This window comes from Syngnathus leptorhynchus, chromosome 8 (assembly GCF_054491065.1).
Source record: "Syngnathus leptorhynchus isolate UIUO chromosome 8, UIUO_Slep, whole genome shotgun sequence".
NCBI lineage: Eukaryota > Metazoa > Chordata > Actinopteri > Syngnathiformes > Syngnathidae > Syngnathus > Syngnathus leptorhynchus.
Window position 1 is genome coordinate 9752262 of NC_141202.1, and position 18070 is coordinate 9770331.

At 41.0% G+C, this 18070-nt stretch overlaps 1 long non-coding RNA gene across 1 annotated transcript in view; it reads right to left on the reverse strand.

Annotated features, from left to right (window-relative positions):
• Positions 1–884: 884 nt before the first annotated feature.
• LOC147052314 (uncharacterized) overlaps positions 885–18070 on the reverse strand; it is a 100933-nt gene continuing 83747 nt past the window's right edge. Inside the window, exon 4 of the long non-coding RNA XR_015066927.1 lies at positions 885–1468. This is a non-coding gene — a long non-coding RNA (uncharacterized LOC147052314). The remainder of the gene's footprint in view (positions 1469–18070) is intronic.

The window sequence follows — 18070 nt, forward strand, 5'->3', positions numbered from 1 at the left end:
GTTTTTATGGCTGTGTTGATTCAAAAGGTTTGGGGGGGGGGGGGGGGGCAGCAATGAAGCAATATTCCTCGACAAAGATGCAAGAGTATGCTGCTATTAAGTTCCACTTCACGTTACCAAGGACATATCCATCCCCAGACCATCAATTGACTTCATTTCACCTATTTTATGATCTTGCAGGAGAGAAAGAAGCAAATAAGGCGAGGTAGTTCTTACAGCATCCAAAAGATGGCACACTATGTATGGCAGGAGGAGGCCTGTGAATGTTTGGGAGCCTTGTAGCAACTCAGTGGTGTCTGTATTTAACCTGGAACCCAGAGAGCGTCTGTGTTTGCTCTGCTGGGAATCTTCTGCTTGCAGGATTCAAAGAGGAGGAGGGAGAAGAAGAAGCTAGGTGCATGGATCATATGGATGTCATGCTTCTGCTAATGCTGCTCTACAAGGCAGAATGTGGCTGCTTTTACACTAAAATGAGCCTGAGGATATATAGCATTTCATCCGTGAGCATTGTCTGCAGGACAAGTTCAGTTAAGTGCAATCGGAGTCTGATGTTCTGTTTAGCTACGTTATACAAAAAAATCCTGGCTTAATTAGGGCATCTTTGGGCTCTAAAGAATAATATATTGTCTATTTTTTAAATCTATTTGTATACTACACTAAAAAAAAATATGCATAAGCGTGCTGAATAAACCCTAAAAATGTTTTTGAAGCTGTTGATATTCTCACATATGTTCAGAGACCATTGTCTGGTAAAAAAAATCTTGAAATGCTGGTCATTAAATCTACATGGATAAAATAGTAACAAATTCCAAATGAAATCCTGCAAACCAAATTAAATGTAACCAAACTTTGTTTACAAATTCACATATTTTCACAAATGCGCATTTTTAAATAATTCCTGATTTTATTTTACTTCTACAAACTCTCAGGTGTGAACAACCGTCCGTACAGTCTGTTCCTTCTGTGATCACATTTGCTTTGGTACTTAACATCATTCTTGAACATGCTCCCATTTGATAACACACATACCAGCACGCACACACGCGCTACAGGACCACAGAAAATCAGTGTGACAGGTTTCACTCGCCCCTCTGTATCCACATCCCCTTTCAGACTCTCTGCTGACATCTGCTCGATTACCCCCTAAGTCGCACGCTCGGACGCCTGCACACACACACACACACACACACACACACACACACACACACACACACACACACACACACACACACACACACACACACACACACACACACACACACACACACACACACACACACACACACACACGTAGAGAGATGCTCTCCATGGCCGCTCTAAGCCCCTTTGAGCTATATGAAATGTAGTGCAGGAGAAACCAGATACTGCCGGCTGTGTCACATTGCGTTTGCCGCCACCCGTCAGGAGTGGGTCTGTTTGACTGCCAGACGTTATGACAGCGTCACTCATCCTCTACCCCAACAGCATGCTACAGGACACAGAGGAGGAAATAGACACAAGCTGAGGCAAAAAAAAATGGCCTACTCTAAATTAACAATAATTGGAAAAAAAAAAAAAGGGAGCATGAAACAGAATAAACATTCATATATTTATATTTTCTGCATTTTCTGCTTATGCTATGGGTGGTTATAATGTGTTAGAGCATAAAGACTACAAATGGAAGAATGAATTGATTCCAGTCAAGGACACAAACAAAAAAAACACAGGTGGGCACGCTAATAAAGTGGACATTTTATACAGCCCATGACATGTAGATGTGAGGTCTGCTTTTCACAGGACATCCGACAGCCCTGTGAGTTCCCATGTGGCACGAACAGTTTCCAGACAGCAGGACGGGACGCTCTGACATCGGCAACACCAGCGTCTCCTCATCCCCACCTCCAAGCTTCACTCACTGCCTCACCTTTGAGGACAGCAACCCCCGAAAGAGCCAGAAGAATGAGAGATGATGGACAAGGCAGACTTTGGTACAAGCAACTCGTCCTCTCAGGCTTGAGACTCACAAAGTTTATGGACAGACACTTCCCAATGACATAAACATACAGAGGAGGAGGAAAAACTGTTGAAGTGGCAGTCGTTAAAACGTTTTGTGTTTTACTCATTTGTTGTCTGTTGTCATTTCTTATCCTCAGTAGTTCCTTTAAATGCATATTGTTCAAGAAATCTAATCAAGTTTCTTGGTTGATTAGGCTATACAAACCCTCAGTTCTTGTATTTGATTTTGAAATGTATTCTTTTCAGGGAACAACTCATGACCCAAGGCCGAACAATACCACTTTAGATCATTTGTGACAATTCATACGGTCTTCTTTAATTAACTATTTTAAACAGTTCTTTTAATCGGACAGGGAAATGTTTTTCCCTACTTGACATGTTTTGACTATTTCCTGTAGCCTTCCTCGGAAGCGTCACAAGAATGTCACAGAAATATGACTCTTTTGAGGAAGTATATAAGAGTATAACAATGTATATAGCGTACATAGCATTCAGTGGAAAACTTGGATATGCAAACAGCTAAATTAACAGAATGCGCATATTCCAAGAAATATTTTCCTCGAAAAAAAGGGATTTGGCTCCCAAAAACAATCAAAAAGCCAATTCCCCCCTTAAAAAACCCCACCATGAAATCCCTGAATAAAATCCGTGGGTGACGAACCATGAGTATACGGGGGTCTATTATATTTGACTTTCCAGATTTTAGTCTTGGATATCACTGCCGTTTGTGTCCTTGTCCATCTTCCTCAGAAATGAAGGCCCGTGGTGAATAATTAATAAACAAAGCTATTAAGGATGCAGCAGACATTTCACTAAAGGTCCATTTCCCAAATACAATCTCCCTTTTGTTAATAAAGCCCATTAATCATGCAAGGATGTCACTAAACGCAAGGTTAATGAAACACTGCTAATGCCTGGCTAATCTATTTCCAGTCAGAAAGCTGTTGTAAGTGTGATTCCTAACCTTTTAAACTATTTACCCGGCAATCCCACGTGTTGGATTGATGGATGCCGGGCAGGGAATGTTTTCAAGTGAAGCACAGAGGCAGAATGTGGGGTCAGCTGTGTGCCCAACTCAAGCAGCTTCACCTGCCCAAAAGGCTAATGAACCACTGACAAGATGTATGGGAACACTTCAGGTATGAATGAAAGTAGAACATAACAACTTGATAATGCATTTAATGTGGTCCACTGAAGCATCAATTCATAAGCTTGGCTGATGTTGAGCATCAGGCAGTATAAGTGTCACATACGGCTTGTGTGCTTTCATGTATGTGGCTTGTTTCCACTTCCTTTTCCAGCTGTCAGCCCGACCTATTAAAGAGTGTATTATTTTTTTATGTTCCGTGTGCATTGTGGCTGTGTACGCGTGGCGTGGTGTAAGCACAACGTTACAAGAGATGTTTATTGTAATGTGGTGCCAGCTGAGCTGAGTTGCGAGCTGCTTGGAGGAGCGGATGACTCCTTGATTGTTTGATGACAATGTGAGGCTCACATCTCGCTTCCTTTTGTCTGAGTCTCTGAAGAATGCTGACATTAAATGTTTGATGTTGGCATGCACAACTGATGTACAAATAAAAACCTTACCAGTGAGACATGGGGGTTTGTTTTTCTGTAATCTCACAATCTATTGTTGTTTTTCTTATTCTTTTCTCATTCTATTCAACTTTACCTTTTCCCCCTTCTTTTAAAAGTTTGAGTTGATTATTTTATTTCCACAATTTTGAACTAGAAAGTCCCTACTATGGAGTTATAGAGGAATGAGCTGGATGGCTTAGGTAGAATTGCACCCGCTCAGGTCAAACTATCCTAATTGGGATCTTCACTTTTACATATTGGAATGTTGCCATTGTAAATGTGAAAGTTCCTAGATCCACTCCATAATCGAAAAAAATGAAAATTCTTAATTTCCTCATTCATGATTTTGGTACTTGTTACACAGTCCTCCCCAAATATCTGGATATGTTTGATACCGTGAAGAACCCAGTCATTGCAATGTCAATTCTGAAACATGTCTGGTTTACTGGTTTGGTCGAAAAAAAGATAATCAATCCAAATCTGTTGCACTTGGGCCATCGTCAAAAGAAAGGGGGCAGTTCCACATGCTGCTGCCCCCCTTCTTTTGACGATGGCCCAAGCAGGGCTGCGGTTTTCTCCCTCGTGTAGGTTTCTCCACTCAATAAAGATCAGAGGTTTCTAACATCTTCCTGACATTCTATAATCCCATAAGGATCAGGATGTTTGTTTCTACTATCTGGCAATGTTCAATTTTTTTCCAAGTTACCATTCTTTACAGTTGGTCGTCGCGGCCTTTCTTGGCTCGTGTTCTAGAACCAGGATGGAGGAGGCTCTGACGAACGATGCCATTGTCACTGCCCGACCTGGAGAAAGTGTATTGGAAAAGTGACCGCACACAGCAGAACCAGGCTGTTCTGGAATACAACTGGTAAAATGGAAAGGGGGTATAATTCCTGTATTTGTGCCACTCTTGGGACCCTAATTAAAAGTCAATGGTTTCCTCTTTGGTAAATTGATGAGCCTTTTTTAAGATTTTATAAAAAATAAAAAAAAGGCTTGTGGATTTTTTAACAAACTAGCAAACAGGGATCATAACAAATCTTATTGACCTCACATAAGGCAATAAAGATAAAACTATATGTGGGGTAGCGTGTAACTAACTTTACAAGTGAACCTCCCGTGGAAATGCAATGCTGTGTGACACCATGATGTCAGTGAGTGGAGTTGATGGAGGAGATGTTGGTCAATATGACTCCTAATAAAGCATGAGTTCATTTCCCCGCTCCGCAGCCCCCCCCCCCCCCCCCGGCTGCTCCATATACAAGTCAAATCGGCTTTTTGCCTCCCAAAGCTCTGTGATTTATGACCTGGCTCCATTGACCAGAGCAGCTAGTTTTCATTTTTGTTAAATCATGCGGCCCCCTAAATGAAACTATTGATTTAAAGTCAGTTTACTGAGGATTTAATTTGTATTTGGAAAATTAAAGCAGGTAGCGCTTTATAATTTCACATTGCACTGGTGTGGAACCAGTTATCCCTCGACTCGCAGTATCCTTATAATAACCACTAACCCGCCCCCCTCGAATACAACACATGCACACACATACACTTTTCTTTCTCATTTCTCTTTCCATCTGGTTTCAGTAGCCACTTTGTGTGGCCATTAATGAGTTTTGGACAGTGAGAAAAGGGATTTATAATCCTGGGACTCCAGCCCGGACTGTCCCATACTTAGTGCCCCTTTGCTCAAGGCTGCTGCCACAGCACATCACCACTTAGTGACTGTTTTTATCCTGATTTCTTGTGACCTTGACAGAGGTACATAGTTTCTCCATTTGTCTTTCCTAGGGTAACCATATATATATATATATATATATATATATATATATATATATATATATATATATATATATATATATATATATATATATATATATATATATATGATATATATATATATATATATATATATATATATATATATGATATATATATATATATATATATATATATATATATATATATATATATATATATATATATATATATATATATATATATATATATATATCATTTTTTTTTGCAAAGATAAATGTGAAAAAGTGCTCCAGTGCACAAACGAAACCAATAAAATTATTGTATTGGAATGAATTTGGTTGGGAGGTACCTTAAGAGCCCTGACTCTCAAACACCTTTGTGGTGCCCTCTCATGTTTATATAACATTATTATTATCACTGTGTCCAAATACAATTGGACTGTAGAGTTAAATTGTTCCGTGTCCTCTGTTTTGTCAGCATCACAAACTCTTTGTATTTCCCAGAGCCTTTTTAAAATGCTGAGTTGATGACATATCAAAACTGAAAACAAAACAACAACAAAAACAACTGTAACATATCATCCCACATCGACAGCAATACAGTGTCTCCAAAATGGCACAGCGGGGACAAAAAGCTACTTTGTTAGTGTTTCCATCACAAGACGTCTCAGACACCGCTGCTTCTGGTTTTGACAAGAAGCAGAGAAATGATGCACCTCACCATTTCAACAAAAAGATACTTCCTGGCCAAAAAGCAAGCTACAATTACAGCTCATAACAGGGTGACATGTTTGTGTGTGATTGTACCTTATTTGTGAGCGAAGCCACATTCACTGTCGCCTTGCCACCGCTACATCTCGAAGCTCTCTCAGCCTGCTTGCCTTCCCTCCACTGAGGTTGTGTCAGCCAGGCAACCCTATTCTCTACCCCTCTCCCGACCCCTTCACTCCACCATGAGCTCCCTCATCAGGCCCTTCATTAACCTCTCCTCTTCCTCCTGGCTTTGAAAAGGCACTGTCTTTAAACCTCCCCTCTTTCATCACAGTTTTTTCTCGTGAGCATATGGTTGAATGGGTGGATCACTTTCTCTGTGCCCCCCCGCCCCAGCCTGGTTTATATTATATTTAGTAAAAATAATCACAGTTATCACACCTCCTCCTCCTCCTTCCTTTTTGTCTGAACCTGCCGCTCGCCGGGAGGTGGGATGGCATGGCTGTCTCTCTGGCCTTAGCACCTCTGAAAGGGCTGTGCATGTCGCTCACCCTCCATAAAAGAGAAGGAGGAACGGCGGGTGGGGGTTGGAAGCTCTAGGGTGTCATTAACTCCTTTCTTCTAACCAGAAGGAAACAGCAGTTTGACTACCATGATCCCGACCCCTTCCCCCACATTGCAATGCACCACAATCGGCAACATTTTCTGTACCACCCGAAGCCCCCGTCAGCCCTCTCGTTTCATTCCATCCTTCATGAACTTCACCACCCAGGATGGCAATAACTGTTTATTAACACGTCTGTGACTTCACTAAACTCTTTAAATGGCGCTTACCCCTCCACCCACCACCTTCGCTCAGATGTCGCTGGAAACCTGTGCTTTCCCTTTCATTAGCTGTGACCTGTTACAGCTTTAGGTTTTTCAACTTTTAACTCCACATGCTGTGTGTAGCTTGTGTTTGATATTTCTGAGTCCCTTGTGTGTACTTGTGCCTATCTTCAATATCCCTTGTGTGTATTTGTGCCTATGTTCAAAATGTTCAAAAACCAAGAAGGTTTTTACAAGCCAATCCAAAGTTTTCCCCAGCCAAGCCTCCAAATAAAATAGGTAATACATTGTTTGATAAACATACAGTGGCAGAGAGATGAGGTCACAGTCATGAACTCCAAAGGAATTACTTGTATGATTATATATATATATATATATATATATATATATAGTCTTGAAATATATCCTTGCTGATACCAGTCGTACAACTTTTGTGACACACCTCATATACATACTAACCATGAGGTTTGAATATGCCTACATAATGACTAATTACTTGGAGACTGTGCCAAAGATTTTGTTACATTCCAAAAACATGTCAAGATGATTAACTGAATCCAATACAATGTTTAATAATAATTATCTTCTATACTAAATAATACTTGAAACATTGCCAGAACATTAACTTAATCTTTCATGCTTGTAAGTTTGACATAGGAATTGATGAATTCCATTTTGATTATTTTCTGTGAGAAAACAATATTCTACATCAGGGGTCTTCAATCCTGGTTCTCGGGGACCAGCGTCTTGCACGCTTTCTCCCTGCTGCAACACTCCAGAATCAAATAATCAGGATGGTTCTCCAGCTTCTGGCTAATCGGCATTGGTCTTGGAATAGACTGTGCTCAAGCTGAGACATTTCTTTATGTTTGAAATCTGTAGATACATCTGTAACATGTATCCTGGTTGTGTTAATTCCCCATTGATATGCCAAGTAAATGACCACCCAAAATACCCACCATGCTGCTCACAGCCTCTCCTTGAGTCCCCTTTTTAACTGATATCTTGTTTTAAGACATATAACATCTCAGGGGGGTGTATTTTCGCGTACTTCCATACTTTGTAAGTGGTATAAATGATCTTTTAAAAGCTTAGAATCACAGCAGGAGGTAGAGCTCATTCCCTGAGAGACAATAAAAAGTCCAGAACACCCGAGAGGATGTGTGGAACTCGTCTTTCAAATATTTTATAGACATCGTCAATCTTGAGTGCGGCTGTCAGTCAGATCCAGCTTTGATAGTCACGGTCCCGAGAAGATGGGGTGCGACTGTTTCCAGGGTGACCCAGGACAGTAGTACGTTGACTGACTGTATGAGTGTCCCGGAGGGAGCTTGCACGAGGGTCTTTGGTCTGGGCTTCCAAGCTCATATCTCTCTTCTCCCATAAACATCACAGAACACTGATGTCTTTAAAAGGTCCTGAATGACATCTGGGAGTGGAGGAACACTGTGATTAATCACCACGTTGATTCTCATGGAAATCACCCCGGGTCGATGCAGAGAGAGTAGAGAAGGAGGAGCCGAATACCGTGTGAAACCGACTCTGGCCAAACACACAAAGATGATTGCTCACAAGGGATTTTTTTTATGTCATCAAAAAGAGGTTTGTGCTTTGTGCAATGGCCTCCTTCTTTTGGCAGCGCTTTAAACTGTAGCTATTTCAAATCTATACCTCATAAATAGATTTGTCGTGTGCCAGTCACAACTATAACAACACAAATTGAAGTAGGAAGAGTGGAAATATACATCCAAACACATTATTTTTAATGTTACATGATAAGCATTATGCTGTTGTAAAATATGTGCTTATACAGCATGCATATTCCGCTACTGACTGACCAGCATCAGTAAAAACACTTGTGTTAATACTTTAGGTTAAGTATACATTGGTTAATGTGGGATTATTTATGATTTTACTGGGATACTGGGTTCTGAGTCAGGGACTCTAATTTCCCAAAGGATAAAATAAAAAAAAACATCCGTCTATTCTAAATGCTGTGCATGTACTGGTCTGGGTAATTCATCTAGGGGATCATTCAAATACAAAGCTCTTGGTGATAAATGTAAGCTTAGAAAGACACAGATAGATGTGTGCACATTCAAAAAGGTGTGCACTATATTTGAGGAATGGAGGGTTTCACAGCACTACCTCTTCATAACAAAGCCCAGGAAAGTTGAGGCTGACACCAAAAAAATGAATGAAAGTTCAATTTCGAATGTTTGTCAGGAGGTGTAGTTTATACTGTTTGGCATACCTGCCTTCCCCAACCTATATGTCTATGCCAGCATTAAAAACAAATAGCTGGACAGGGGGGAAACTCGAGGAAAGGAAATTTGCTCGAGTGACATATTGATTTTGTCTGACACAAGAGAGCCCTTCATTCTCAAACTGTGTCGGAATGTCCACCCTTCTCGAACCATTTTCCCTAACACTTCATTTAATATATAGTCCCACACTGTGTATGGCACTAGAAAGTAGTTTCCTCACACTGTTTAGCGATTCAGACAGACAACTTACAACTTTTCTCCTCGTCGCATATCAGGTGACCATCATACGTCTCATGACAAAGCGGCAAATTAAGATATCCGACCATTTATTGAGAATAAAAAATGGATTTATTTTAAAATGCATGCAGGTTTGTTTTCTATTCACCATCGTTTGATTGTTAGGCAGGATTATGCAAAAGCTATTGAATCGATTCCCACTATTGTTGTGGAAGGGATGGACATGAAAAAAACTCAAACTCAATCAAGCCGAAACTAAATTGAAATGGATAAATGGCTCTGTTATTATTCAACCATGTGTGATACACACATGGTTGAATGGTTGATTTCGTCAGCTTTTCAACCACAGGTAATACAAATACATTGCTGCAACAAATCTTTAAAGGAAAATCACAAACCTCTTAAAGTCCTGTCTCCGCACCTTCACGAAAAAAACAAAACCCACATTGTTTTGTTGTTAAAAAAAAAAAAAAAACACCTAATCCTAACCCTGAGAATAGAAGGTGACAAGAAAGATTTGATAAAACATTCAACACTCAATACACACCAGTCTGGTCTTACAGATTTGAATATAGTACAGTTAAAATAGTCATCCATCCATCGTCTATATCTTCACCAGGGTCGCTGGCATTCAAGCCAACTTTTAACCGAGTGGTCACCAGCTAATTGCAGAGCACACACTGACAAACAACCACTAACACACACTCTTACACCTATGGAGTCTTCAATTAACCTATCACGCATCTTTTGGTCATGTGAGAGGCACCCAGAGAAACCCCATGAAGGCACAGGGAAAACATTCAAAAGCCATATTGGAAGCCTGTCGTGCGGCTTTAAACCTATGATCTCTGAACTGTGTGACGGATGTGCTCACCTGTCCACCATGCTGCCGAGTTATAATTAACATCATTTGTCATTAGCAGCTGAACTTGTCTGATTTTGTAGGTAGGTGATGAGAGCAGCAATTTGATCTCACTGCTGACTGCTTAATAATAATCATCATCATCGTCATCATAGAATGTACATATGTTACATAACGAACACTTGTTTAAACATATATATTCCATATGTTCCATATGGAATATGAAGATGGATTTTAATTCTTATTATTATTGTTATTATTGTTAGTGATCTCAGACTTATGATTCACAGGTTTTTAAAAAAAAAAAATAAAGAACCAGATCAAATCAGGAATTTACCAGCTCTAAATCACTTGGGCTTATTCTTGCATCAGGTTGTGTTTCCCCACATATACAGTAGCTGAGGTGGTGTTTTTTTTTGCCAGAACTCCCATTGTTCATTTGACACGTACATTCCTCTAAAATGTTGTTCTGTGCCGCATACCTGCATTTTCATGAGCTGACAATAAGGGCCGTTTATCATACTGCATATTGTACAGTAAATTACTCAATATCATTAAACATATATCAATTTCTTGCGCAATAGAATTAATGTAGGTATAATTAAATTTCTAGATTGCCATTGTTTCTGTCTTATCAGAAATGGCTGGTTTTGGAGGCTTGGTAAACAGCAAAACGTGAATTGCAAATTTGCAAAGCCTTACTGTCGTCCTCATTTAGTGGAAGAGCTAATTTTTATGTGAGCACCGTTCCGTTTTTAAATGTGCAACACTGTTCTAAGGCAAAGAACAACAATGTGAATAATGAAGCACGTTTTACTTTGTTTTGCTGCTTGTTGCAAGAAATAAAAGAAAAGAAAAACATTGGTATAATTGTGTGCTAAAACTGTGGTGAAGATTATATATTCCAGCAGTCAGCATAAGGCAAGATGATGCTCTGCACAAAAAGAAAGGGCACGTTGTTGCAGAAGCACAACCGTACTCACAAGCGCACACATGTGCGTCTACACACGTGCGCGCAACACATAGCAGTCGTGGCGCCTAATGTCATGTGTGTTCGTGTATGTAGGTTGACAGGGATCAGTGATGGGTGTTAAAACATTTCAGGGCCTTGCGCTCCGCACAGCCATAGCATTGACAGTGTGAAACCTGCCACTGAGAGCAGCCTAACCTGACACTATTTATCACTGAGAGCATGCAGGAGTCAATGGTACACTGCACACAGCGACACACAATCTCCCTCACTGTCGACTGCACTCTGTCTCACTTCCGCTGCTTGCCGATTTCATTCGCCGTCTCTGTAATGTGTCTCTTTGTCCCTCTTTTCCCCCTCAAAACAATCTCGGAAAATCCTGAAAGTCTTGCATGCATTTATGCACATCATAAATCAAAATGATCTTATCAATCTCAACTGCAGCGTTATATTTATTGCAAGGAGTGACGCTACAATAGAGTTCATCCTCTCTGCCTGATAGCACATTATCAGTTGAGGATTAAAACTTTAATATGTGCAGGCCTCATTCTCAGTTCTCACAGACACACACACACACACACACACACACACACACACACACACACACACACACACACACACACACACACACACACACACACACACACACACACACACACACACACACACACTCCAACAGTACACCCCCGGGTGCCTTGTAGGGCTACATCTGTTTGTGATATACAATGTAATACAAGACTCACCCACACTCCACAGTGTCACAGATTCACAGTACGACAAGGGATTGACACAGTGTAGTTTCCCAAAAGGTCTTGCTCTTTACGACAGTGCGCCCCCGCCCCCCTCACCCCACCCCTTTTCAAATTCTCACCCTGGTAACATGGACAGCCCATAATAGCAGACATGAATCTGTGTCTCCCTTAGCTCCAAACAGATGCTGGCTGTCCATAAATCACATGCCTCCATTTTGTTGTGGAGAACAAAAAGCGCTGTTTCCGTAGGCCTGGTAATAATCCCCGTGCCCCATGTTGTGTTTTGTCTGTGGGCCGTCTCTCGTCTTCCCTCTCCTCTGTCACGCTCCGACTTCTCCACATGCATTACAATAGGGGCAGCCAGGTGATGAATATTTGTGTCTGGCCTGCCGTTAAGATTTCATTAATCAAGCCACGACTTGAGAGGGAAGTGGCGTACCTGGTTGGCCAGCAGGCACTCGGCCCAGCATACAACCTCCAGGGGATGACTCGCAGCCTTGTTGTTTTATGGGCAAAGACTTATTTGTTGTGTTGCTTCTCCAGATTTCCCTTTACTTTACTCTTTAGCTTAAAGATTATGAATTTGCTTGAAGCAGCAAAAATAATAGTTCTCTCTAATATCTCAGTATTATTCATGTAACGATGGGCTTGCGCATATGGAAGCAGGATGACAATTGAACCAATTTGGGTAAAACTTTGTGGCGAGGTGGGTCATGGAACAAGTCTTCCATTAAATATTGGTGCCGAAGTAGGTAATGGTGGCGACCCGATGTTATTGTTTTCACTTAATTAGTTAAACAGATGGCTTGGTGGTGGTGGTATGGAATAACGACAGAGTGCACAAAGCTTAAACATTTATTATCTGCAAAATCAATGATGAGCAGGATCATAAATATTATCTATTCAACCAGATGAGATCATCGGGGACAATACTACCTTCAAATTTCATAACCACTTATGCAATGATTTCAGGTAGGTCGTTTCAGTTGTAGAATTATTTACTTCAGTTCTGCAGCGGACGAGGCACAAGTGTGCAGTCTTGCACATACAAACGTGTTTGAATGTTTGTCATAGAGTCCATGACAAACGTGACCAATCGGTGGGTGGCTGTAGGAACACACCATTAGCTTTTTTTTCCTTACATCGTTTCTTTTTACGGTGTTGGTGAGGGAGTAACAGATGGAGAGACAAAGCACGAGGATGATGAGAACGTAAAATGTGCAACGTTTACTCATTCGCTTCTTTATTGTCTTTCACTGCAGGAGTGGAGTGAGCGAGCGAGCGGGTGAAAACAAACGGGTGGCTACAAGGACACGGGCCTCCTGAGTCTCATTCACCAACCAATCGGCCTTGATAGGATTCAGAACCAGCTGCCAAGGCACACTCACTTCACTCTGTTCCCTCTCACTCCATCTCCCTTTCTATCCCGGCCTCCCCATCCACTTCCTCACTGTCAATCAATTTGTTCTCTTTTTACTTTATATTTGCACCCTTCCCCTTCACTGGCCTCGCCTTCCCTTCCTTTCCTTCCTGTAAAACTGAGCATTGATGGATAGACGTGCTGGCGTACAGAGGAACCTATTTGGACTCGTGTGTCAGCCCATCTTTATCAAATGTTGCAAGGGTATATTCTCTTGCTATGCTTCATTACGCTGGAATGGAGGGCCCTGAAATGTTTGACTGCTCTGTCTTCTCTCCTCAGATCCCCACCACCTCGTCCCCCTTCTCTCTCTCTCACACTCGCTCTCTCACTCTCATTTATCGGCTGTGAGCTGTGGCACTGGAGCCGTTGAGTGAGTGTGAGCACTGCTGTCTTCCTCTCTCCGGACTGGCCAAGGGTACACGCCTTGTGGGGTATACTTATCGATTCTGTTGCTCAGACTGAGGTGCTAACGAAGACCCTTCCCTGCCTGTCTGCTCCTCCTGACAACCAGCTGCCACGCCGGGTCGCCATTGGCCGAACCTCAATGAGGTCTCTGCCAATCAAAACGCCACTTGACAGGTCCTCTTTCTGAGGATGACCTCAGGATGACATCACTGGAAAGGCATTAATGTAATAAAGAGCTTGGTAGTACAATATCGTAAAGGGCAGTGCAACATAAAGACGCATTGATCAGAACACAAGGTATCCAAATTGAGGTGTTTCGCTTGTGGTTGAATGAGGGGTCAGCTCTCACGAGAAAAAACGTTTCTTGGTGCTTTCTGGCGAAACGGAATATCTTTGCTGAACACCATATGGACAAAAGTCATGGGGTGTGCTCATCATGCCTACAGAACCTGGAGAAAATGTGAAATACACAACCTCTTTGCAGCTTCTATATGAACATTTGTGAAGTCATTGGTCAAATACTGATGTTCATTCCAAAAGTGTTTGATGGGATTGAGGCTTTGTCTTTAGGCTCTAGGGCGCAGTGCATGCAGTTTAAGGCTCGTGTCAAAACTGTTCCCACCAAATTTTAATGTCTGAGGTCTTGTTCAGACTGCCAGTCAAAATATGATTTTTAGTCCATCCAAAATGAAACTGGATAGCTCTTTTGTAGTCTGAATAGTCATAAAGCACATGAAATGATTTTTGCAAGATAGATCAAAACTATATTAGTTTCATATGTGATTCGGACAGGATGCCTATCAGTCTGAACAGCTCCAAACACATTAATCTGATTTGAATGTCTGTGATGTCACTCATCTTGGCGCAAGACCCAATTCGCCAGAGCGCCATCCAGAGAGTGCCAATAAAAGTACAAAGCTGTAAAGAAATGATAAACAATGAAGAACTTCAAACCAGCAGTCCCTAGAGAGAGGAAGAAACACATTGCCTTATCGGTCCGTGAGGAGAGACAAGTGTGACAGCATGTATACAAGTCTATTAATGAAAGTATTTTGGGTATTTACGCTGTCGGCATTATATGATGTCACATATGACTCCTCTGCTCCGACCCCGTTGCCACAGCAACCTGTCAGATGGGTCAATAATGTGGTCCACTCTGAATAGTGCCAAATCCAATTTGGACACTTACTAAAAACTGTGCGGACAATCAACCCTATCATCGGATATGAAGAGCAATCTAATTTGAAACAAAACACAACAATGACATTGAACCAACAAGGACTGAAACGTCCTAAATACAAACTCATGGGACAACTAGACAAGACACAAAGGTTTGGAGGGAGCTCATATGGTACCGCAAAGGCCCGGGTTCACAAGCCCAGGTGGACACTAAACACAATAACTTAACGAGACAGACATTGACACAAGGAATATTAGAAAAACATGAAATGGATTTCTTAAATCAAACCAGAATCAACAGCCAGATCATGACAAAGATGACATTGGTCATGTAACAGAGTGACAACTATTCATGAATAGTTGCTACGTTCTGAACTCTTGCTGCAGACGGTGAGCCAATGAGCAGTCACAAAAGCTCTGAGGCGTATCAGTACGGTGGAGATACTGAGTAATAAAGCAGGTTGCGTTTTGTTAAGAGGATGGTCACAATCTTATTAACCTTAAGGCAGACGGACCCATCCATACCCTTAATCTTATATCGACCCGACTACTTCCCACACAGTGCTAACCACTGTATGTGCTCCAAAAACAAAGGGAAACATAATAGCAACGATATTAATGCAATGAAGGTGGAAAAACAATTTATTGTGTCTGTGCTGTTATTAATTATTATTACTCATCAGCAATACAAACACGTCAGAACTGTAGGTAAAGGTAAAACTACATGTTTTTGCTTGATTAATAAAAAAGTGTGTTTGTAAAACAAGCACAAAGTTCGAAATCACGTGTTATTCCATGCATGATCCTTTTGACCACAACATGAAATGAGCGTTTACGTGATCTGCAGCTGTTACTGCTGAAGATTATGCATGGTGTGGTGCATGGTAATAACACAAGTCCCTCCTGAGAGGATATTCACCAAAACAGGGCAGATAATTCCCTACAGAAGAAACAGAGGTACTTTGTGTTTCTTTCTCACTGCCAATCTTAATTCTTGACAAATTATCTGGATTTGGGGGTTTAGCCCTTTTGTTTTACATTGTATATGTTTTATAGTGTATTTTGCTGTGATGATGTGTTGATTAGCGTAAAGAATTTTTTTCTTCTTTTTTTTTTCAGTGAGCTAAGCCAATAGAGGCGGTTCTCTAAGGAAACGGAATTTCCATCACTATATAGTAGTAATTCTTTAAGCAGTTGTAAATGTCCATTACAGTCTATTTTTGTCTTTCTCCCCGACAACGTCAAACCAGACTGATGGATGAAAACAAATCCAATGAAGGCTGTGTTGAACTGAAGATCCCCCCCCCTGTGGCAGGTCATGTGCTTCCTCAGTAGCCACATCAAGCGCATCTTCTGTTGGGCCTTTTGCAAATGGAGTTAATGATGGACCCTCACATTTAGTCCTAATAGAATTTTGTTTCCAGGAATTGCAAAGTCACAGTGGTTGACACATGGCTGTTAGACAGCATGAGGGTCAGCCGCGGCAAAGGGTGTCTTCTGAAGTCCACATTCATTGTCATAGTCTTGACTGAATTTCACTTCAAATTGCGCTTGCTGTACCATAACACCAGCCATTTTAGCTCCCATTGATATGTGTACTTGTTGTTGTTGATTAGGCTAATGATTGTGGTGCCTTCTGTAAACGTCAGGGGCCTGACAGCTGGATGAGTTGAGGCACAGTTGTTTGGAGAGAGACGAGACAGAACACAATCTACTCTCTTTGAAGGAGGAACATTTAGCAGAAAAGAACTACTGCCTCGATCAGTTGTGTTAAGAGACAGACAGACAGGCTGAATGGATGGATGGATAATTTGATAAATAGGATAACCAATATTATAGCACCAAGTCAAACCAATATCAGCGTTGAATGCACAAACATGCAAACAAGAAATGGATCTTATCATTGGCTCTGTGTTCAGATTTTCCACTTTATTTCAAAAGCTGAAACCGACTCAAATTGTAAAGGGGCCAATTATGAATGTCAAGATATCTTGCTCATTGTGAAATTGTATTCAAGGCCAGAGGAGACGGTTTTCTTCCACCAGCCCCATTTGGACCTAACTGGCCTTTCACCAAATAGCCTTTTTGGTCCTTATGATCCAGACAGAAAAAAGGCAGGGGCCACTATTGGTTCAAAGAAACAATGCATAACCCTAAAGAAGCCATAACTCTGGACTTTAATTTCATCTCAACTAAATGCCAGCGCGACCCAAGACGCCTGCTCGTCATCGTCATCCTTTTAATGCCAGTCATTGTCATTCTACAAAACATAATGAAATTTGGACCAAAAGTATTTGCAGAAGTAACATGGGAGGAGATTTACCCCGAGCAATAGTCTCAATGAGATAACACATTAAAACTGGTAGTTTCTTCAGTAAACATGCGGAAAATATGATTGCCATTCCTTTTAAGAAATATCCACTGGATGTTGAGCATGTTTGCCGTATAATTGCTTTATAACGAACATAACCCAAGATAGCTCAAGCGTCATTGAAATTTGAATTATGTTCCATTTTGCATAATTGCAGAGACATTGTCAAAATAAAAAAGATAAATGTAAGAGGGTTTTATCAATATATCGCTTCCAAACACTGAATTCACTCATATTTTGACGAGCCATATAGTGCATTTAACCTTCAGTGTCTGTTTCTCAAAATGAAATTGCACTTGTGTGGTAGAAAGAAAGACAGACTCATATTACTGTGAAAAAAGATGCCTTTTCTCGGAACAATAAGCAGTCCTTGAACTCCGTGTCATTAAAGTGAACGCTATCATTTCCTTTCATTAAGATGACTGTGTGCAGACGCATATTGCAGTTGGAAGGCGAAGCTGTGGCAGGAGACTCATTTAAAAAACGCCCTAATCTGGAAAATGATTCCACTGTTTCTCAGATGTTATATCCTCCCAACCTTGCATGTGAAATGCTTAAGAGAGCGGTAACATTTTGAGGCATTTAAATGAATCTCTTCTAAAAATTGCACCCTGAGAGCTGCTGCTGCTACTCTCCCATATATTGCCCATTTCTTTGGTAATGAATATTGAAGAAACTGAATGAAATTTAGATATTTTCCCCTGCAGAGATTGTAATGATCACATGCAAAAAGGC